We start from the raw sequence: 19,741 nt of genomic DNA, 5'->3' as shown, positions 1-19,741 counted from the left end.
GCAGGGAGCGGCCGCAGGAATAGCCCCAATAGCAGAGAATTCCACTGAGCTACGTGTGGAAAAGGCAGTTTTAAAGCATGGTGGTGGTGGGGAGAAGTTAGCAAAGATGCAAAAAGCCGTCTCAACGAGCAAGGAGAAGTCATAGTATATGACTTTTGGGCCACAATGTTCTGCTTGTAAGGTTGGTGATGCGAGCGAGCGGGCGGGATCCTGACTGTATTGTTGTGGTATCACCCTGCGCCGGCAGCAGCAGGGCCGGTTTTTCAGGTCATTGTTTTCTCGTCTCGCCCTCTGTGCCGCTCACGCTGGGAGCATAAAGTGGACGCTGACAGCAGAGGCGGCAGCGTCTGGAGTGTTCGGCTATTTAAACACTGCTGCACGCTGCGCTGCAGGGCGAGCACTTTCCATCACATGACCCGCCGTTGGGCGTTTGGACCTTCATTGAAAACAGGATCAGTCAGCAGCGCCCGAAGCACCGTAAGTACGCTTCGCAGAAGCAAAGGCCACCTGGGCAGAGGGGGCGGGGAGGCTGCTGGGAGCCTTGTGCGCTGCTGCAGGCTGCTTAGCGACGCCGAAGGTGATCCGCGGCGGTCCAGGGAGCCCGGTTGGTGGGGTCGCCTTCAGACGCGGGACCCGACCGCTTCGCTGGAGCGGTGCGACTCCCTCTCTCTGTCAGGACAGAGCGACAGTAAGCTGCTTAGGGCTGCGCACGTGAGAGCTGAGACACTGGCAGCGTGCGCAGAGAGGGGGACTGAAAACCGATACCTGTGCATCAGTGATGCTGCCACCGTGGACCATTGCACTTGGGATTCACCCCGCGGCGGTTACATCCAATTATATCTGCTCAGCGTGTTTCTGAAAGCGAATGGAGACCCCCGCGTGCCGCGTTTTTGTGTATGAGTGGAATGGGTGTGTAATGTGTGTTTTAAGCTGTCATCGGGTCCTGTGCAAACAGAAAACCTGACTTCGGCTAGCGCGGAGGCCGTACGCGTTCCCATATGCTAAACAAACTCATTGTTTTCCAAATATGTAGTATTCCAGTCTCTCGTGTGAGGCGTTCACTTCTAAAGTGTTTTTCTTGGGCGAGTGGCTGTTCACAAAAAGGGGCGCGTTATCCGCATACAGTGCAAAATTAGACAAAAAAGGCCATCGTTGGTCTATGCCAGTGCTTAATTTGAGCCGGTGGGTGTAGGTAAGGACCACAGTCACTCATTTTTGGGACCGGCACTTAGGGCCTGATTACAACTTTGGGAGGGTGTTAATCCATCCCAAATGTGACGGATATACCACCTGCGGTATTACGAGTCCATTATATCCTATGGAACTCGTAATATGGTGGGTAGGATATCCGTCACATTTGGGACGAATTAACACCCTCTGCCAAAGTTGTAATCAGGCCCTTATTTTTCTTCTCAGGTTTTGTACCCGGAGCAAGGGAGGTGAAAAACACGCAGGTAGGAAAGAAGGAGAAAGAGAAATACGTTAAACAGTGATAAAGGGGGATAGTCTGGATGAAAAAGAACATGAAAGAGTGAGATAAAGGCTCAGGTAGTGTGTGTGTGGTGGATGAAGGAGGCAGAATCACAACTAGGCAGCCTTGGTATTCGGCAGCCCAGACAGATAGTTGTCGCCACCGGCCTCTGCCCAAAATTTTGCCCCCCCCCTCCCACTTATTCTTTCAAAAATTAAGCATTGGGCTAGATATGTAAATGTACGTGTAATGAGTTCTTGCTAGCTGACCTGTTCACATCCTGCTGACATGGATGTGTGGGGCAGGGAAGACGCCCTGTCCCGTGAGGCAGGGCCATGCAGCATTCCCTGCCCCTGACATCATGCCCAGCTACTGGAATCCAGGCAGTGTATTTGACAGGCTCACGTGGCATCGTAAAGCACAAGTTTGTCGCACGTAAAAATAATTTAAAGGTTACACTCGGATTCCTGGGCCTGTTCTCCTTTACATATGACTGACAAGCCACCATTGGAGATAAGCGCACTGAAGAGACAAAATAAAAATAGAAAGCAAAAACAGGTGTTTGTCGGGTTATGCAAGGATACAAGTTATCCTGGCATTTCTTCCTTGTAACAATAGATGATTGTGTGTGGTATTGAAAGTACCTACATAGACACCTCTGCTGTTAACTCAAAAATACTTTATCCACAGGCCTTAATTTGTTAAAAATTTTTTTAAAAAAGAGTGCCGGTGCCCAAAGCTCTGCTCAGAAGCCTGACACTGGTCCTTTTAAACGTTGTGGCGCTAAATGCGTAGTTTTAAATCCACCTCATGCCTCTTTACTACACTTCCAGACAGTCCCTGCATATTTATCCCACTCCTGCAGTTTCCTGCTTTCTCCCTTTGTGACAGTTTTTCTCTCTTTCTCTTCCCCCTTCTTTCTCCAGGGTATGTTTATCCCTTTCTTGCTGTCACTCAGTGTCTGATGAGTACTGGTGCTAAAAAATGTGTGCGGTGGACCCCACCGACCACCACTGATTCAAATTAGGCACTGCTTTTCCAAACCTAACCCTCTATGGATCTGTTTAAAGGTTTTTCCAGCTTTTCTCTTTTTTCCTATCAAGTGTATTTTGTGGTTGCTCACAGGACAGTTTTTGCAAAGGAGACAGCTATATAGGGGGCGGGGCCTGCACAACAGTTGCTGAGGGAGTGTTGCAGGTATCCGTGGTCGCTACCAGGAAGGCTTGGCCATGGCATTGTCCAAATGCCTGGTTTGCCTGTGTACCAAGGGGACTTGCGAGCCATTGAGGCGAAAACTCTAGTTTTCAAGGCACTGACCCTTTCCAACTTTAAGGCACTTTTGTAAAACTAAATCTGCCAAACGAAAGAGAGCTTAAAGTTAAACAACAGATATAAACACATTGGGGCTTATCTACAAGACCTGTGCGCCGCCAGTGCATCACTTTTTGTGACGCACTGGTGGCGCATAGTGCAGGCCCATGTCTACAAGGCCACGCAAAGCCACTTTGCGCTGCTTTTCATGGCCTTGTAGATATGGTGTAAGGCAACGAAGCGCAAGTCGCTGCATTGCCTTACACTGTCTCAGGGAGGTATTCCTTGGAAGTTGCGGTGGGTTTTCACACACAATACCCATGGGTTTTGAAACACACACAGATTTACAAGAATCTGTAAACTTAGGGAATGTGTCAAAATCCTCCGCAGGGGAGGCACAACAAGGAGAAATATCTTTATTTCTCCTTGTTTTCTCCTCTGTGTGATGCAGCAGGCATAGAGGAAACCCCCCCCCCCATGTATTCTTTTTGTGTAGTAAGTTTCCCTTCCTGCACAGAAACAATCCTGTCCACAACGCAGGCATCCTTGCATCATGCTGCAAGGGTGCCTGTGTTGTTGCTAGGCAGCACATTATGAACCAACGCAGGGGGAGAGGACAGAAATGTGCTGTATCTTGTAAATACAAGTGTCCAAACTGGGGTGGCATGGTGAGCAAAATAATTGATGGATTAAACCCAGATCTGTGACTAGGGGTGAATGTTTGTTTGTTTGATTCCGCATTCCGTCCATCATTTGTGTTTGTTTGTCTTTGTCTCCATAAGTGCACCGGGTATACCCAGACGTGGGTCCTGGGCTCACTATGCCACTGGATTCAAGCTAGCCCGGCTGACGAAGGGTGATACTTTGAAACCGGTCCTAGGACGCTTGTTTCCGGTCCAGGGAGGACCTGGCCTGGCAGCTCGGGCTGGACTGTTCCCATGGGGAATAGGGTCAAGACTGATTTGCATATGGCTGTGTCCAAACTGGGGTGCCATGGGGAGCAAAAGAATTGATGGATTAAACCCAGATCTGTGACTGGCAGTGAATGTTTGATTGAGTCCGCATTCCGTCCATCATTTGTGTTTGTTTGCTTGTATCTTGTAAATACAGCACCTTTTTGCTCTTTCCCTGTGGCGCGGCGCAGCAAGGTTACTGTGCTGCCCTGCGCCACAGGGCTTGTAAATAAGCCCCATAGCATCTAAGTGAAGTTTCTGTATTGGCAAGACAGTGTTACTGAAACAGTTTTCAAAGTAGGGATGCTGCGGCCAATGTAGCAGTGAAGAAATAGTGACACCAAAAAAGCTAGGCTTTTTACAAAGAACAAATACATCAAATGAACCATGCCCATAAAGCAGGCGAGTGGCAAAGGTGAGGTATGTGACCAGTCGTGCTTTTTGGAGTACACTGCATGCATGGCGTGGTAAGAAACTCTAATTTACAGATAGCAAATTTTCCTTTAAAATAGCCACAAAATTTGCACTGACATGCAGTTTTATTGATAAAACTATATAGCACACAAACGCAAATGTGTGGAAATCGAGTTTCAGGAAATATTTGTCAATGACACATCACAACGTAAGATGTGGTGATTTATTTTGATCCTATTAAAATCTTTGTTCCCTTCACACGCCAGAGTTGTAAAAAATGTGCTTCATTTGTACTTTTATAATTGATAATATATTTTACATTATTTGTCCAGTTCATTTGGAGGTCTCCCACTTTATTGTGTTAAGAAAATTGTCACCTTACAGTCTTTCATATCACACTCCCTGCACCCCAGCAAAATTGTCAGGTAGTTCACATTACAAAATCCTCAAACTTTGTAGTTCGAGGGAAAAAAAAGTAAACAACTATCTTCGTGTTAAAAGAATAAGCAGCAATTTGTCAGTCATTCAGAGAACTTTATTCGGCAATTGCCATAAAAGTGCATACAAAAGACACATATTACGAATCTGTAAATAGTATAAAACACGATTAAAAACTGTAAAACAGGTTCTAAAAGCACTGTGTAAACATCCGGCCTAAAACCCCTTGACATGTAACAAATAAATATACTAAAACATGATTAAGAATCGCAAAAACACAAGTTTACAAATATTGTCACGGAATAGAAAATCTCTCACAAACATATAGAGATTAAAATAAAGTAGACCTTTTCCTAATGCTTAAAGAAGCTGTAACAACATTTAGTACATGATAACAGATTTGGATATCTGGCAATCTCTGAAAATATAATAAAGCTTCCTTGTAATGGATAGGTCTAAGATGACGTAAAATGGGTAAAATAAAACCCTTTCTAGGAGCAGCATATAAAGAGCAAAGGAGAAAAAAATGTGAGGTGCTCTGCTTTGATTTAGAATCACAAGGGCAGGGTGGTAGGTCCTTTTTCCAGATACATGGTTCGGGAAAGGCTACCTTGAAATTAATTAGATTAAATCTAAAAAAAGTTAAGAGAGAAGATTTTTTAGAACTTGAAAACCAGATCAAATAAGGTTCAAGATATGGGACAGTTATAATCCGGGTATAAGGATCAAAAGATTTCAAATTCAGGGAGCTATAAAGTCTCAGCTCTGATATGTGCTCAAAATAAATTGACTTCAAGACAGACCTAGAGTTTGTGGTTAACAATTGAGGTTCTTCAAACATGTACCTAAGCCCTAGCTTCTCAAAGGAGTTTCGCAGAAACACAAGCCAGGGAATCCTATTTGAGTTGTCCAATTGTAAGCAATCAGAGATACAGTCTTGAACAAGTTTTGCTGCAGGGTTCAGCCAGCATCTAATCCAGAACAGTAGAGGAGCGATAGAGACCCTGTCCTCCAAAAAACATTGACCAGTTTCCTCATGGCTGATGATGTTTGCTATACATTTTGGAACCGTCAGTAGTCTACGCAGGAATTTGTTTTCGGCACTTTGGAGAGAGGGTATTTTATTGTAGCCCCAAACTCCAGCCCCGTATAAGACTGCTGCAGCACACTTGGAGTTATAAAGTGTTTTTATCTGTGCAAGAGGTCTGTGACCTAATTTGCTGGTAAAGCGAAAAATCGCTTCATTGTTCCTTGTCAACTGTTGGAACTTAAAATTAATGTGTGTCTTCCAGGACAGAGAGGAGCTCATATACATACCTAAATAACAAAAGTTGTTTACCTTGTTTAAAGTATGTCCTCCCATAATAAATTGTTTAGACTTTGTATTACGTGGGCCACATGTCATAACAAAAGTCTTGGGGTAGTTTACTTTCAGATCAAGGTTCCACATAAAATTGTAAAATAGATCCAAAAGTCCCTGTAAACCATTTGCGGTACGGGCAATTAAAACTGCATCATCATCAGCATATAATAAAACTGGAAGCGGTCTCTGGCCCAACTTTGGTACATCCATTCCATGTTTTACCAGCGAATCGTAACGCCCATTGATATATATCAAAAAAAGAAATGGCGCTAAGATACATCCCTGTCTTACGCCCCTTGTTGACGGAATAGAAGAAGTTCTCTGACCATATAAACCTGTCTGAACTGAAACCGTTAAATCTGTATGTAGGCGTTTAATAAGCTCCAAAAGGGACGTATCACAACCTAAAGCTCCCAGAATTTGCCATAGCTTTGACCTATTAACCATATCAAAAGCACTAGTTAGATCGATAAATGCCATATGAATAGACTCTTTTTTGGCTGTCACGTATTTACTAAGTATCAGATTTAAAACTTGCTCAACTGTGCCTACACCGGGTCTCAAACCAAATTGAATTGGGGATAAAATCTGGGCCTCAGCCACCCAATCTTCTAGCCGGGAAAAGGTCACACTTCCTAAACTCTTTGCCGTTGAATCAATAAGAGAAATTTGTCTATAACAGGAAGGATCTTGTCTGTTTCCTTTTTTGAAGATGGGAACAATGATAGCCGATTTCCATGAAATAGGTACATTACTATTTACCGCGCTATTCAACACATTTGTAACTAAAGGACCCCAAAGGTCAATTTCAGATTTGAAAAGATCAGCGGGGACCCGTCAGGGCCAGGAGCCTTTCCCTGCCTTAGCCGATTAATGGCGCATAAGACCTCATAGAGATCAAAGGTAATATCTAGGGCCTTGGTGTTAGAGTCTAAAGTGGAATATGCAGTAGGATTATCTTCTGTATACAGGTTATCATTATCATAATTTCCTGGGCTAAATACTTTCCTAAAATGGGTCACCCATACATCCTCTGCAATAAGTCAATCATCGGCCTTAGTGTTGTTATCTGAAAAGTAAGGGTGATTTATCACCTTCCAAAATTTAGAGGTGTCCTTCAGCTCAGCGGCAGCCAGAAGTTCATCCCAAGCCTTAGACCTAATTTCGACCTAATTTCTGATTTCCTTTTTTCAAGAGCAGCCTTATACTCTGCTCGTCCAAGTTTAACTAGTTGGTGGGAGGGGGAACTGCTTTAAGAGCATCTTTAAGTTTTTTATGAGCAGAAGAGCACACAGAATCAAACCATCTATGGGCCACTGGCCCCTTCAAGGGCCTGTCCACCACCAAGGCTTGCGAGATATTAGTACTTAAAGATTCAAATTCATGGACCATACAATCAGGTTCTAACTGCTGAGATAGACACTTATTAATAGAGTTAAACCTACTTCTTACGATTTCCTGATTAAAAGATTTTGGATTTATTTTGTCCCATTTTAAGCGTAAACCGCAATTTGGATTGTAAACAGTACTGGCTCTCAGACTTTTGTTCTTAGGAACCTGGTTAATTTTTAAATCCAGATTAATGCTGAGGGGATTATGGTCACTGGCGCAGTGAGGCGTGATCTTAAATTCTTGAATAAGATGATAATCAGAGGAACCAATAAGTATATAATCAATAATGGTCCCCTTCGAGTTCCCTGTTAAGGTTGGTATATTACAGGCATCAGCAGCCAGTTTCTCTGTAATGTGTACTAGATCAAACTTACATATAAAATAGTTTAGGGCATCTCCTTCAGTAGTGTGAATAAAATGGATAGATGACTGTCTGCCCTCATCAGGGAAGGCACACATATCCGTGTGTTCCTTGCTATACAAAGGAGTGTTAAAATCGCCCACCCATAGTGTAATAAGATCGCTATCCTGTAAAACATTTGATGAATCAATGAAGTCTGCTGCCTCTTCCAGGTGTCCCATAAGCAAACCCCGGGGAATATTATTATACATTTTTTAAATCAGAATATCTTTTTGTCCACTAATAGATACTAAAACAACCATAAAATGGGGGGAAGACCAGATTAAGGACACGTTTAATAGAGGGAGATGTAAGGATACGAGAACTAAAAGGCCGCCACGTGCTCTCCCCATTGGGGAGGTTATAGCCGGCTGACACAGAGAAGTAAATCCATTCAGGGGGAGCGTATCCTTAGACCAGGTCTCCTGTAGACAAATTATGTCATAAGAAGAAATGAAGCTCCTCCAATCCACGTTGTCAGTTTTAGACCGCAACCCCGCTATATTCCAACTAAGCAGAGTTAGTGGCCTAAACCCAGGACATGGTGTTAAAACTCTGGTATTTATAGGAGATGACAAATCCGATGCAGATTTTCCTGCGTCCCTAGTACATCCATTGTATCCGTTCCCAGCTATGGATCTCTCCATGTTAATAGGGCAGGGGTAGACCGAGGCTGTCTGTCAATCGTTCTCATCAAAATAATTGAGCCGTAAACCAATTGCTAGTGGGTACATTTACCTGCAATTGGGACCTTGCTGGGTCAGGTATGTGGGTTCTTAGGTTAGTAGCAGAGCGTGGTGGTAGGAGCACGGGGTCATAAAATTGACACAGAGGATGAATTTGGATCCTATTACATGACTTATTGCATTGATCGGAGTTGGTCAAAAAGTAGTCCACTGAACAAGAGTTTGCAAAACTTAAAACAACATAGGGCCTGATTCTAACTTTGGAGGACGGTGTTAAACCGTCCCAAAAGTGGCGGATATACCACCTACCGTATTACGAGTCCATTATATCCTATGGAACTCGTAATACGGTAGGTGGTATATCCGCCACTTTTGGGACGGTTTAACACCGTCCTCCAAAGTTAGAATCAGGCCCATAATCTCCTTCCTCAGTTTTCTTTGAATATCCAACCCTCCTCACTCTGCGGGCCATAAGAATCTTGTAATTATGATGAAAATTAGGTTTAATATTGGATTTCAACCAGTGACCAGCTTTCGTGATTAGGGATTGGGTATCTTCAATTTTGGAACTCACCAAAGGGGGAACATTTGATAAAACCAAAACATACGGATTGCAATCTGGGGGTAAATGTAAAGAATCTGCATAGTTTGTAGGTTTATTATGACCCGTAACATGCAACCTAGAGGAACAGACCTCCCTGGTCAGCCCCTGTACAGAATCGGCAGCTGAGTTTCCTTGGCCAGAAACGGCCTGTAGATCGGGCAAGGGATTCCTTGCTCCATGAGGTAACAAGGTAGATGGAGGGTTGGTTTGATGAGCCGGGTCTTGGCTGTGAGATTTTCCCGTTCTTACTAAACCTGGCTTGAGTAAATGAGATAAAGTACTGGTCACGTCGTTACGAAAGCAATCGAGCTTTCTAGTAATCAGTGTAATAAGTTTCGCCTCTAAGGTTGCACAAAAAGAATTGAGTATAGAATCAATAACACTTGTGAAATCTTCAGGGGCATCCTTTCTCAGAAAACATTCACAGGTGGAAACCAGGGAAACTGGGTCTTTAGCACTTAAAACCGGAAGGATGGGTGTTCTCTTTTTAGGGCCCAAAGCCTTTTTAGTATTTTTAGACTTTTTCCCGGCATTCCTCTTGTTCAGGGGAGGAGAGTCAACCTGAGAACAGGAGCTTTCCACAGGTGAAATAGCAAATGGGGTAGAAGAATTGTTTAAATCTGTGGGAAGAAGTAAATCATGGCCTGACTTTATAATACTATAAGGCAGGGCCGGTAGTGAGGGCCCGGTTCTTGAATTAGTGTTTATATGAACAATAGGTTCCAGAGGGGGCTGCTGAACAGTGCTTTGGACAGCCCCAATCCTTTCTTCTACTTGCTCTAGTTCAGATTCAATGGCCCCATCACAGAAGATAGATAGCTGGTAATGGAGGACTGGAGAGAGCTGGGCCCACCTTCCCCCTTTTGCAAGTTAATCTTTCTCTTCTCCATTATAGATGACTGTCTCCCACGGCACCTTTTATCAACTTTAAAAGAATTTACTGCAGAACGGGAGGAAGAAACATTAGGGGGGGGCCCAGCCCGGCCTCTTCCGGTCGATGACGGGCGAAGGACGGGCCCGCCCTTGGCCCAGGCGCGTCCCGCGAGGCGGGATCGCTGTGAAAGATTTAAAGGGCTCCTGCCCTTAAGGTGCTGCTGCCTCCGCCTCCTCCCGTGCACACGCTGCCAAATCGCTTCCCGCGAGGCGGGAGCGCTGTGAAAGATTTAAAGGGCTCCTGCCCTTAAGATGCTGCTGCCTCCGCCTCCTCCCGTGCACACGCGTCTAAAGACAAAGCCTAACATTTGACATCTGTATATGAATGCACTGTAAATTGAAAATGCAATTTAAAGTTGTCTTAATTGCTCATTCACCATCTGAACTCCATCATGGTTATTTTCGGGCTGCTGCAGCACCCCAGCAATTCTACATCTAGCACCTATGAGAGTTGCTGCGTTTGATATGTGGCCCTTTGAAGACTTGTAATCTCTGAGAGAACTCTAATGAACCTTGAATTTTCATGTCTTTTTTTTGCTAATCTGTTTAGTAGTCCTATTGGTTTCATGGGGTCCCCCTAAATTAGCTTCCAGTGAGGGGAATCCAGTGGTATTCCTGCTTTCCTTGTCCCATAATTTTGTACTATTGAGAGCAGATACGTTTTTCAATGTCCTAGATTGCCTTGTGTATTTTATAGAAAGACTTCTGACATATAGTCAAAATGATGATATATGACACACGTATTTGCAGATCAGTTGTGGTGAATATAACATAGATTAGCTCCTTAAAGAACTGAACACTCAACATTGTACTTTGGTATTAAACGTGAGAGGCACAGTGATATCTATCCAGTAGCGGAATTGTACAACTCAATTTCAAACCCGGAAAACTAAGCTCAAAACCTACTCCACATGAGCAAATTATTTGATCCTCTCAATTTACAACACTTAATTTTCTTTGAAGCATTTTAGCTCAGGATGTACATCATATACATGTATAATTGACTATCACGTTGCTCCATATATTATGGCCGTATTGGCAATACATTCAGTGCACTTAGCAAAACTGACTTGACTTGGTTTATTCAGGACAGAATCACCAGGGCATTGGGGTAGGATATAAAAAGGAAGTAGTCAGAAAAGTAGCCCCCCATTTTGAGCCATACCTTTATTGACACCGAGGGGGTGAATCTTAACATTTCCTAGCATGGTTCCTTTTGCCCTCCTTCCTTCCAGCTGTCATTCCTTTTACTCATCTTGCTTTAACCCTTCCATTAACTTGTTATTCACCATACCTCTGATTCCCCTTCTTTCTTTTCACCCATCTCTCCACCATTGCTTCCTCCCATCATTTGCCCTTTCTTCCATTGTTCCTCCCTTACACTATCCCTTTCACTCATCCTTCCTTTCACCTTTGATTCCCACCCTCTTCATCCTTTCTTTACACTGTTCCTTTCATATTTGATTCTTCTCCATGCCCTACTTTCCTTCTTATCTTCTTCAATACTTTCTCTTTCCCACCCTCTCAATTTTCCTTTATCTGAACTTTTTTTTTCCCTGTTCACATCATTTTCTGTGCAGGTTCAAGCTTCCACTGGATTATTGAATGTTCCTAAGTTTATTTTTATCAACTTGTTTTTAATAAACGCCACTTAATTCAGTGATATAAACTAATATACTAAATTAATACACATGTAGAAGGAGTATTTATAACATTTTAGAGTATGTTGTATGATTTACATCCTAAATATATTGATGACTCGTGTTTTGTCCCTAAGGTCCAAGCCACATCCTGGCTCGGCTCTTTCTATACTTATGCTGGCCTACCCACCTCTCGTGGAAAAGCACACTTTTGAGATCTAACATTACAGGTTTGGTGGGGTGTTGTGAGGGTAGAGTTGCAGTGATGATGTTGGGTAAGCTAGGTGGAAAGGACCTAACAAGGCCAGTAGTAGCCAAGATTACACCGTGACAATCGCTGGTGAGCAGCGAAGCAGGGCAGGGTACTCGCCAGTCAGGTGCATTAATAATTTCTGCTCCTTCTCCTCCTGCTTGGGCTGAGGTCTCGTATAGAGTGGGAGAAAACATTGCTGTGAGTGTTGAAGATGTGCACTTTTCGGCTGGAAATTTATTGTAACATTGGATAAACAAACCGTGCTTGCCCACCCTAGTGCAGGTAAAAGTATACATTTGACAACAGAATATTGTCATAGGCACATGACTACATTTCTCTGTATAAAGTGATGAGATTGTGATCGGGTAATCTAAACAATAAAAATATGCAGGTAGGTACTTGTTCTTAACCTGAACGTGAAACACACTTATCTAGAGAAAGGTGGTGCTGGGCTTGGTCTTCTCTGCAGTCTCACCCTCAAACTTTGTGTCTTCACCCCTCCTGCCTTCCGAACCCATTGTTGTTGGCTTTTATGGCTGTGCACTTTACCACTGCTAACTAGTGCTAAAGTGCTTGCACTCTCCCCTTAAAACATGGTACACTTGGCGTACACCTAACTGGCAAATTTAATTAAATTATAAGTCCCCAGTAAAGTGGTACAACTTGTACCTAGGGACTGTAAATTAAATGCTACTAGTGGGCCTGCTACACCTATGCGCCCCCCACTTATATTTCCCTTTAAAAGATTAATCAGGGCTGCCATTGCAGCCTATAGTGCAGTTTTAAACTGCCAATTTGACCTGGCAAAATAAACCTTTCACCAGGCCTAAACCTCCTTTTTTAGTACATATGACACCACTGTAGTAGACCCTAAACAGCCCACAGGGCATGATGCATTGATTTGTATTGTATTGTCTTTAAAAAGTTGGACATGTACTTCTAATTTTTACTTGCCCTGGTAGTGAAAACCCCCTTAATTCATTTTTCACTACTGTGTGGCCCACCTCTTCCTTAGGATACCATTGGGTTACCTTATTTAATTTAATAAGTGATGACGTTTGTTTGTGATTAGGTAGGCATGCCATGTTCAGTCTCGAATGAATTGTAATTTAAAACCATCTTTAATGGTAAAATTGGCTTTTAGATAACAATTTTGAAAATGCTACTTTTAGAAAGTAGTCATTTTACTACCCTAAACTTTCTGAGGCCTTCTATGAATTTCCAGCTGCCAGGGCTGCCTCATCAGGAATGTGGATTGAGCCCAGACAGTGAACAGTAGCACCTGTATGGCTTGGAAAGGATCATCCTGCCAGGATGAGGTTGGGGGGTGGGGGGAAGTTAGGTGCGGAACAGTTCTCTGCCCCACTTACATTTCAAAGGAGTTGCCTCGGCACACTCACAAATAACCTGAAACCAGGCTTTTGTCACCCAGACATATTGGGACCTGGGCAAAGAGGCTCACAATTCCAGAAGCATATGTGGGGGGAAAAACTCCAGAAGCTTCTTCAACTTCTTCCAATTTGTTATTTTACTCAGCTGTATTCATTAAGTTTTCCAAGGGGTGCAAAATGACACAAGCAGTATCATCTTAAAACTTAGCTGTACATGGTGATGCGTATTGATGACCAAGGTTTAAGATACTTGAATCAACACATATCAAAATCAATGGAATCTTATGTAAATTGTATACGTAATTGCCCAAGCATAGTGCTGAGATGTAACATTACCTCAAATCGAGAGTGCAAACATGAAAAAGTATAGAAAATCAAGGGGGGAGGGCTCTTGTCCTTCTTGTCTCAGTTTAAGCCTCTCATTAAGAGAAACAAAAATAAAGGTGAAGCATTTCCTTGGGAGTGGCAGGAGTGGGGGGAGGTAAAAGGAAGGTGGTCGGGGGGCAGTCAGCAAATGTTATCAAGACAAGTTGCAGACCCTCTCTTACGTAGCAACTGAGCCTTCAAGAGAGGGAGTTCGCAGCGTGCTTTCTCCATACATTGTTCAAAAAGCTGCACAGCACGGAGGGACTTGGCAAGAAGCAAAGTAGTTCAAGTCTGGACATGTAGTTGGTGAGAGAGTCTGGTAGTGGTAAACCTCTTCTTGTGATTGCTAATGAGTGGGGGATGTGTTCCATTGCTAACACATGCCACAGTCTGTTGAACCTATAGGGGGCTGGGGGGGAGAGGTGATCTCTATTTTTCCCACCAAAAAAGAGCAATCCATTGTTTTGCCATTCCTGTCATATAGCTGAGGGTTGTCCAGTCAGAGTGTGTCACACCCTCTAACTGAGTGGTTTGTAGGCCTAAGATTAGTATGGCCAGGCTTGGTGGAATGGGATAGCTAAGTGTATTCTTAAACTGACTCAAGATTTCTTCCCAAAAGGACTGGATCATTATGCAGGATCACCAGATGTGCAGAAAGTCGCTACTGCCTAGGTACAGTGGCAACATGTGGAGAGGCGGTAGGGAACATTTTGTTGAGCCGCAACAGCTTTAGGTATCATTGGTACATTATCATGTATGTATTTGCCCTATGGGAGATCCTTCTATGGGTTTTGAGCAAGACTCTCCATAGTCCTTCCATTATTTGGTAGTTATGGGGATGCCCAGTACCATTTGCCAGCGAGTTTGATATGGGTGGGTCACAACCACTATGCAGTCTTGCAGCGCCTGATATGTGTTGGGGATGAGGCCCTGTGTACCCTGATATGATCGATCATTTTCTCAAAAGGCAAGATAGATCGAGTGGTAGTCACAACATTGTAGGGGTGCAATGGTTTAATTGTAATGGGTTAATTGCAACTATTGGAGGCAGGAGGATTCAGATAGTTGAAATTCAGTTTTGGATTGTTCAAATGCCTTAAAGGGGCCCCTTGTAAAGAGATCACTTAGGGGGTCATTCTGACCCTGGCGGTAAAAGGCTCTTACCGCCGGTCAGAAGACCGCCATCATACCGCCGCGGCCACGGTAAACCGCCACAGTCATTCTGACCCACAACTGCCAAACCGCCAAAAACCCGACATCCACTGAAGGCCGCCTCATCAGCGGTCAGCGATAAACTGGAGATGACCAAACCTCCACCGTCACGCCAACACAAACACGCCCATGCCATTACGACCCACGAATCCACGCGGCGGTCTTTCAACCGCGGTATCCCATTGGCGGTACACACCGCCGCGCTCAAAATACACACACATTTACAAAACACAGCCACATTGGACAATTCGAAATACACACACCTGATACACATACACACACCACACCCACACACCCATCACGATATAAAACACACACCCACAAACCCCCACAAATCGAAATTCAGAGACAAGGCGCAATACACAGAGAGAGAGCACAGGGAACGCAAACCACAACACACACAGGAACCCAACATCATCACCCACACCACATCTACGCACAAAACACCACACACCACCACACTCATCACCACAAACACCACCCCACACCTCATCCACACCACCCCATGGCACCCCAAAGACACCCCAGGTTCACGGACCAAGAACTCAAGGTCATGGTGGAGGAAATAATCAGGGTAGAGCCCCAGCTCTTCCGCACACAGGTGCAGCACACCACAATAGCCAGGAAGGCGGAGCTATGGCAAAGGATCGTCGACAGGGTCAACGCTGTGGGACAGCATCCCAGAAATCGGGAAGACATCCGAAAGCGCTGGAACGACCTACGGGGGAAGGTGCGGTCGATGGTGTCAAGACACAACATCGCTGTGCAGAAGACTGGCGGCGGACCCCCACCCTTCTCCACCCGAATTCACAGCATGGGAGCAAGAGGTCTTGAACATCCTGCATCCTGAGGGCCTCGCTGGAGTAGGCGGAGGAATGGACTCTGGTAAGTCTAATCTCAACTACTTCACCCCCCCCAACCACCAGCATGCCAACCCACACCCCCACCCTCACCCCTAACCCCCAGAACACATACTCCCTGTTAATGTCTCACCAGCACAACCCACCCAACCCACCCCAAACCCCTGAATGCCAACACAAACCATGGACACCCATCACCTAAGCATGACCACTGCACATACCCATCCCCCCCCACAAACCACCCTCACAACTCCACACACATGGGACTGCAAGCACTGGGGGACAAGGGCACCCACAAATCGGACGCCACGGCACACAAAAGCAATAACCATATTATTTTACCCCTGCAGGGCCCGAACGCCAACACACCGGCCAGGAGGGTCCAGATTTGTCCATCCCACCCCCAGAACAGGCCCCCAGTGATGACAGCAGCTCTGTCGACCTAGAACCTGATGACCAGCCCGGACCATCGGGGACCTCTGGACAGTCGGTTACCCTCAGTCAGCCACAGGCCACAGCAGACCTACCCCCCTCAGGAAACACCAGCACAGCACCCACCCAGCGGCCCATGCTTCTGTCTCCAGGACAGGTCAAGCAGCGGTGTGTCTACCAGTACAGGGCACCCAGGGTAACCCACAACCCCAACAACAACAGGGACCTGGGGGCACTGGTAGTGGGCACACCGTCCAGGGGACAGAGGCCCAGGAACAAAGAGGAACTAGGAGGGCTGCTGTGCGACAGAGGGAGGACAGGCCTAGGGAACCCACTGTCCAAGAGGCCCTCACCACCATCATGGGAGCGTACCACCACTCCCAAGAGACGATGGCGACGGTCCTGGCCAGGTTCCAGGAGATCCAGGCCATGCAGGAGGGCCAGTACATGGGGTTCCGGGAAGAACTGCGCAGCATCAGTTCCGCAATGGGTACAATCGTGGTGGCACTCAACCAGATTGTCACCACATTGCGGGACCATGTGGCCCCCCAAAGTGCCCCTGCCACTAGCATGGAGGAAGAACAGCCCACCACCTCCGCCGGCGCTAGTGGTCAGGAGGCCCCGACACAACAGCAACGGCCCTCCCGGACCCCACCCCCTGCAGAACAAGAACCACCCCGCAAGAAAGGCCTGAGATCGAGGAAGAAGACAGAGTAGGATGTCAAGACCCCCGCCATGCACGGAAACCCCCGGATGTCATCCCACTGTCCCACTTGTTTACCCTGTCCAACCTTGAACTGCCCCTGCTCCACCTTCCACAGGCATATGGACAATGGACCTGTAGGAACGACAGTCTGGACACTGCCATGGACATGCCTCCACCATCACCCTGTTTGAACTATACACCTTTTTTAAAACTTCAATAAACACAATTATTGCACATTAACCAACTGGATTCTGCTATCTATTTATTTAAACCAAATGTATTCGATATAACCAACAAAACATTTCTAGTTACATTGTGATGACAACATACCAGTGTCACACAGCGGTAGTCCATGGGGAAAAAAAACAGAGGGCACTCCGTGGGGATCAGATCACTGAAATAGGAAGTGATATACACAACTGAGTTACCATACATTGGGGTGAAAGGTCAGACAGTAGAAAGCCACTACAGTTACAGATATAATACAATGCAGGAGTAGATTCTTACCTGTGTGTCACTGGAAATACTGCAGTATCACTCTGTCCCTGTTGTCTGTGTCGTCCTCTTCGTCTTCCTCCTCTTCATTCTCCGCAGGCTCCACAGCGGCCACAACACCACCATCTGGACCATCCTCCTGCAGGAAAGGCACCTGGCGTTGCAAAGTCAGGTTGTGAAGCATGCAGCAGGCCACGATGATATGACACACCTTCCTTGGTGAGTACATTAGGGATCCACCAGTCATATGCAGGCACCTAAACCTGGCCTTCAGGAGGCCGAAGGTCCGCTCAATCACCCTCCTAGTCCGCCCATGGGCCTCATTGTACCGTTCCTCTGCCCTGGTCCTGGGATTCCTCACTGGGGTCAATAGCCAAGGCAGGTTTGGGTAACCAGAGTCACCAATTAGCCACACACGGTGTCTCTGTAGCAGTTCCCTCACATAAGGGATGCTGCTATTTCGCATGATGTACGCGTCATGCACTGACCCTGGGAACTTGGCATTTAAATGGGAGATGTACTGGTCAGCCAAACAGACCACCTGGACATTCATCGAATGATAATTTTTACGGTTCCTGTACACCTGCTCATCGTCTTTTGGGGGAACCAAAGCCACATGGGTACCATCAATGGCACCAATGATATTGGGAATGTGTCCAAGGGCATAGAAATCACCCTTCACTGTAGGCAAGTCACCCACCTCAGGGAAAATGATGTAGCTCCGCATGTATTTCATCAGGGCAGACAACACTCTGGACAACACCTTAGAAAACATAGGCTGAGACATCCCAGATGAAATGGCCACGGTAGTTTGAAATGATCCACTTGCCAAAAAATGCAGTACTGACAGCACCTGCACTAGAGGCGGAATCCCTGTGGGTTGGCGGATGGGTGACATCAGGTCTGGCTCCAGCTGGGCACACAGTTCCTGTATAGTGGCACGGTTGAGTCTGTAGGTGAGTATGACGTGTCTTTCTTCCATTGTCGACAGGTCCACCAGCGGTCTGTACACGGGAAGATTCCTCCGTCTCCTCGCAAGTCCCAGCGGACGATGCCTAGGAAGGACAACATGGAGCACAGAGTCAAGCAACCCACAGGTAAGTGCCCACAGCATGCACAGTACACGAATCTCTCGGGATTGAATGGCTAGTATGATTGTCGGTGCAAGGCCTAGGTATGTGTGACGCAGTAGGAATGAAGCCATGTGGGCCCTTGAAATGGCGGCTGCCTGACCTGTGAAGTGTGACAATGTGAAGTGAGGTCATTGCGCAAGCGTGGCACACCGTGGCGGTAGGCAGTCGCAGTCCGCGGCGCAAAGCCGCATTGGACAACATTGAACCCTATGGGTTTCAGGAGCCAATGGCGGTGAGCGCCGGCGGTCGCGGTACGCACCGCCGCGGCCGTAACCGCCATTTTCTCTCGGCTTGATCACACGAGACCTGAGCATCCACAGGAGAGGATCTATACTGCAAGTGCTGCTGTGACCTCGGTCTGGAAGTGACAATGGCTGCTGCGACTGGGGAAAGGGCCCCCGCCTTCAGTTCCGAGGAGTTGGAGAAGCTTGTGGACGGGGTCCTCCCCCAGTATGCGCTACTCTACGGGCCTCCAGACCAACAGGTGAGTACACGGGGGGCAATGCATAGTGCCCAATGCCTGGGCTGAGTGGGGAGGATGTACGATGGAGGGGAGGGCAGCGAATGACGAATGCATGGCACGACAGATGAGAGCATGTGCCACATGGCAAGGTTGGGGAGGGGGGGCCACTCACATCGAGCATGCAGAAAAGTGATGATGTTTCTCTTCCCCCCCGTACATGTCACATAGGTCAGCACCCATCAGAAGATTGACATTTGGCGTGCCATCGCCAAGGACGTCCGGGCCCTGGGGGTCCACACCAGAAGGGGCACCCACTGCCGCAAGAGGTGGGAGGACATCCGCCGCAGGAGCAGGAAGACCGCGGAGGCTCTGCTGGGGATGGCCTCCCAACCTAGGAGGGGTGCCAGTCGTACCTTGACCCCCCTGATGTCCCGGATCCTGGCGGTGGCCTACCCCGATTTAGATGGGCGCTTGAGGACATCACAGCAGACACAAGGGGGTGAGTACCAGCACATTCAGCTATTTTGCGCGCAGTGGAGGTGCCTGGGTGGGGGAGGAGGGCTGTGGGTATCCCTAGGCCAAGGCGATTTCTGTAGGATAGGCCCGTCCATGAAGTATGGTCCTGTGCCCCCGCCCCCCACCTCTGTAGGGTGCCTAGTAACGCGATTCATGGACCAGTGTATACTGTGTGGGCAGTTGTCGCCCATAGGCTTGTAGGGCATGTCCCAGTGAATGAGTAGTGTACCCCAAGTGCGCAGCGTAGTGCAGGGGGCTTCTGTGTCTGTCCTCTCCGCCAACGGTGTCCCCAATGCATGCACTCAACTT

At 46.5% G+C, this 19,741-nt stretch overlaps 1 protein-coding gene across 2 annotated transcripts in view; it reads left to right on the top strand.

The window, feature by feature from the left end:
• The first annotated feature begins 289 nt into the window (after positions 1-289).
• HOPX (HOP homeobox) overlaps positions 290-19,741 on the top strand; it is a 102,122-nt gene continuing 82,670 nt past the window's right edge. Inside the window, exon 1 of one of the 2 annotated variants that reach the window (XM_069236618.1) lies at positions 290-477. The gene's annotated coding sequence lies outside the window, so the exon portion shown is untranslated. Of the gene's footprint in view, positions 478-541; positions 689-19,741 lie in introns of those variants that run through there. The other variant, XM_069236622.1, reaches the window with a different exon arrangement.

The sequence above is a fragment of the Pleurodeles waltl genome, chromosome 1_2 (assembly GCF_031143425.1).
Source record: "Pleurodeles waltl isolate 20211129_DDA chromosome 1_2, aPleWal1.hap1.20221129, whole genome shotgun sequence".
NCBI lineage: Eukaryota > Metazoa > Chordata > Amphibia > Caudata > Salamandridae > Pleurodeles > Pleurodeles waltl.
The sequence above is the reverse complement of the archived record's forward strand: the minus strand, read 5'-3'. Positions and strand labels throughout refer to the sequence as shown.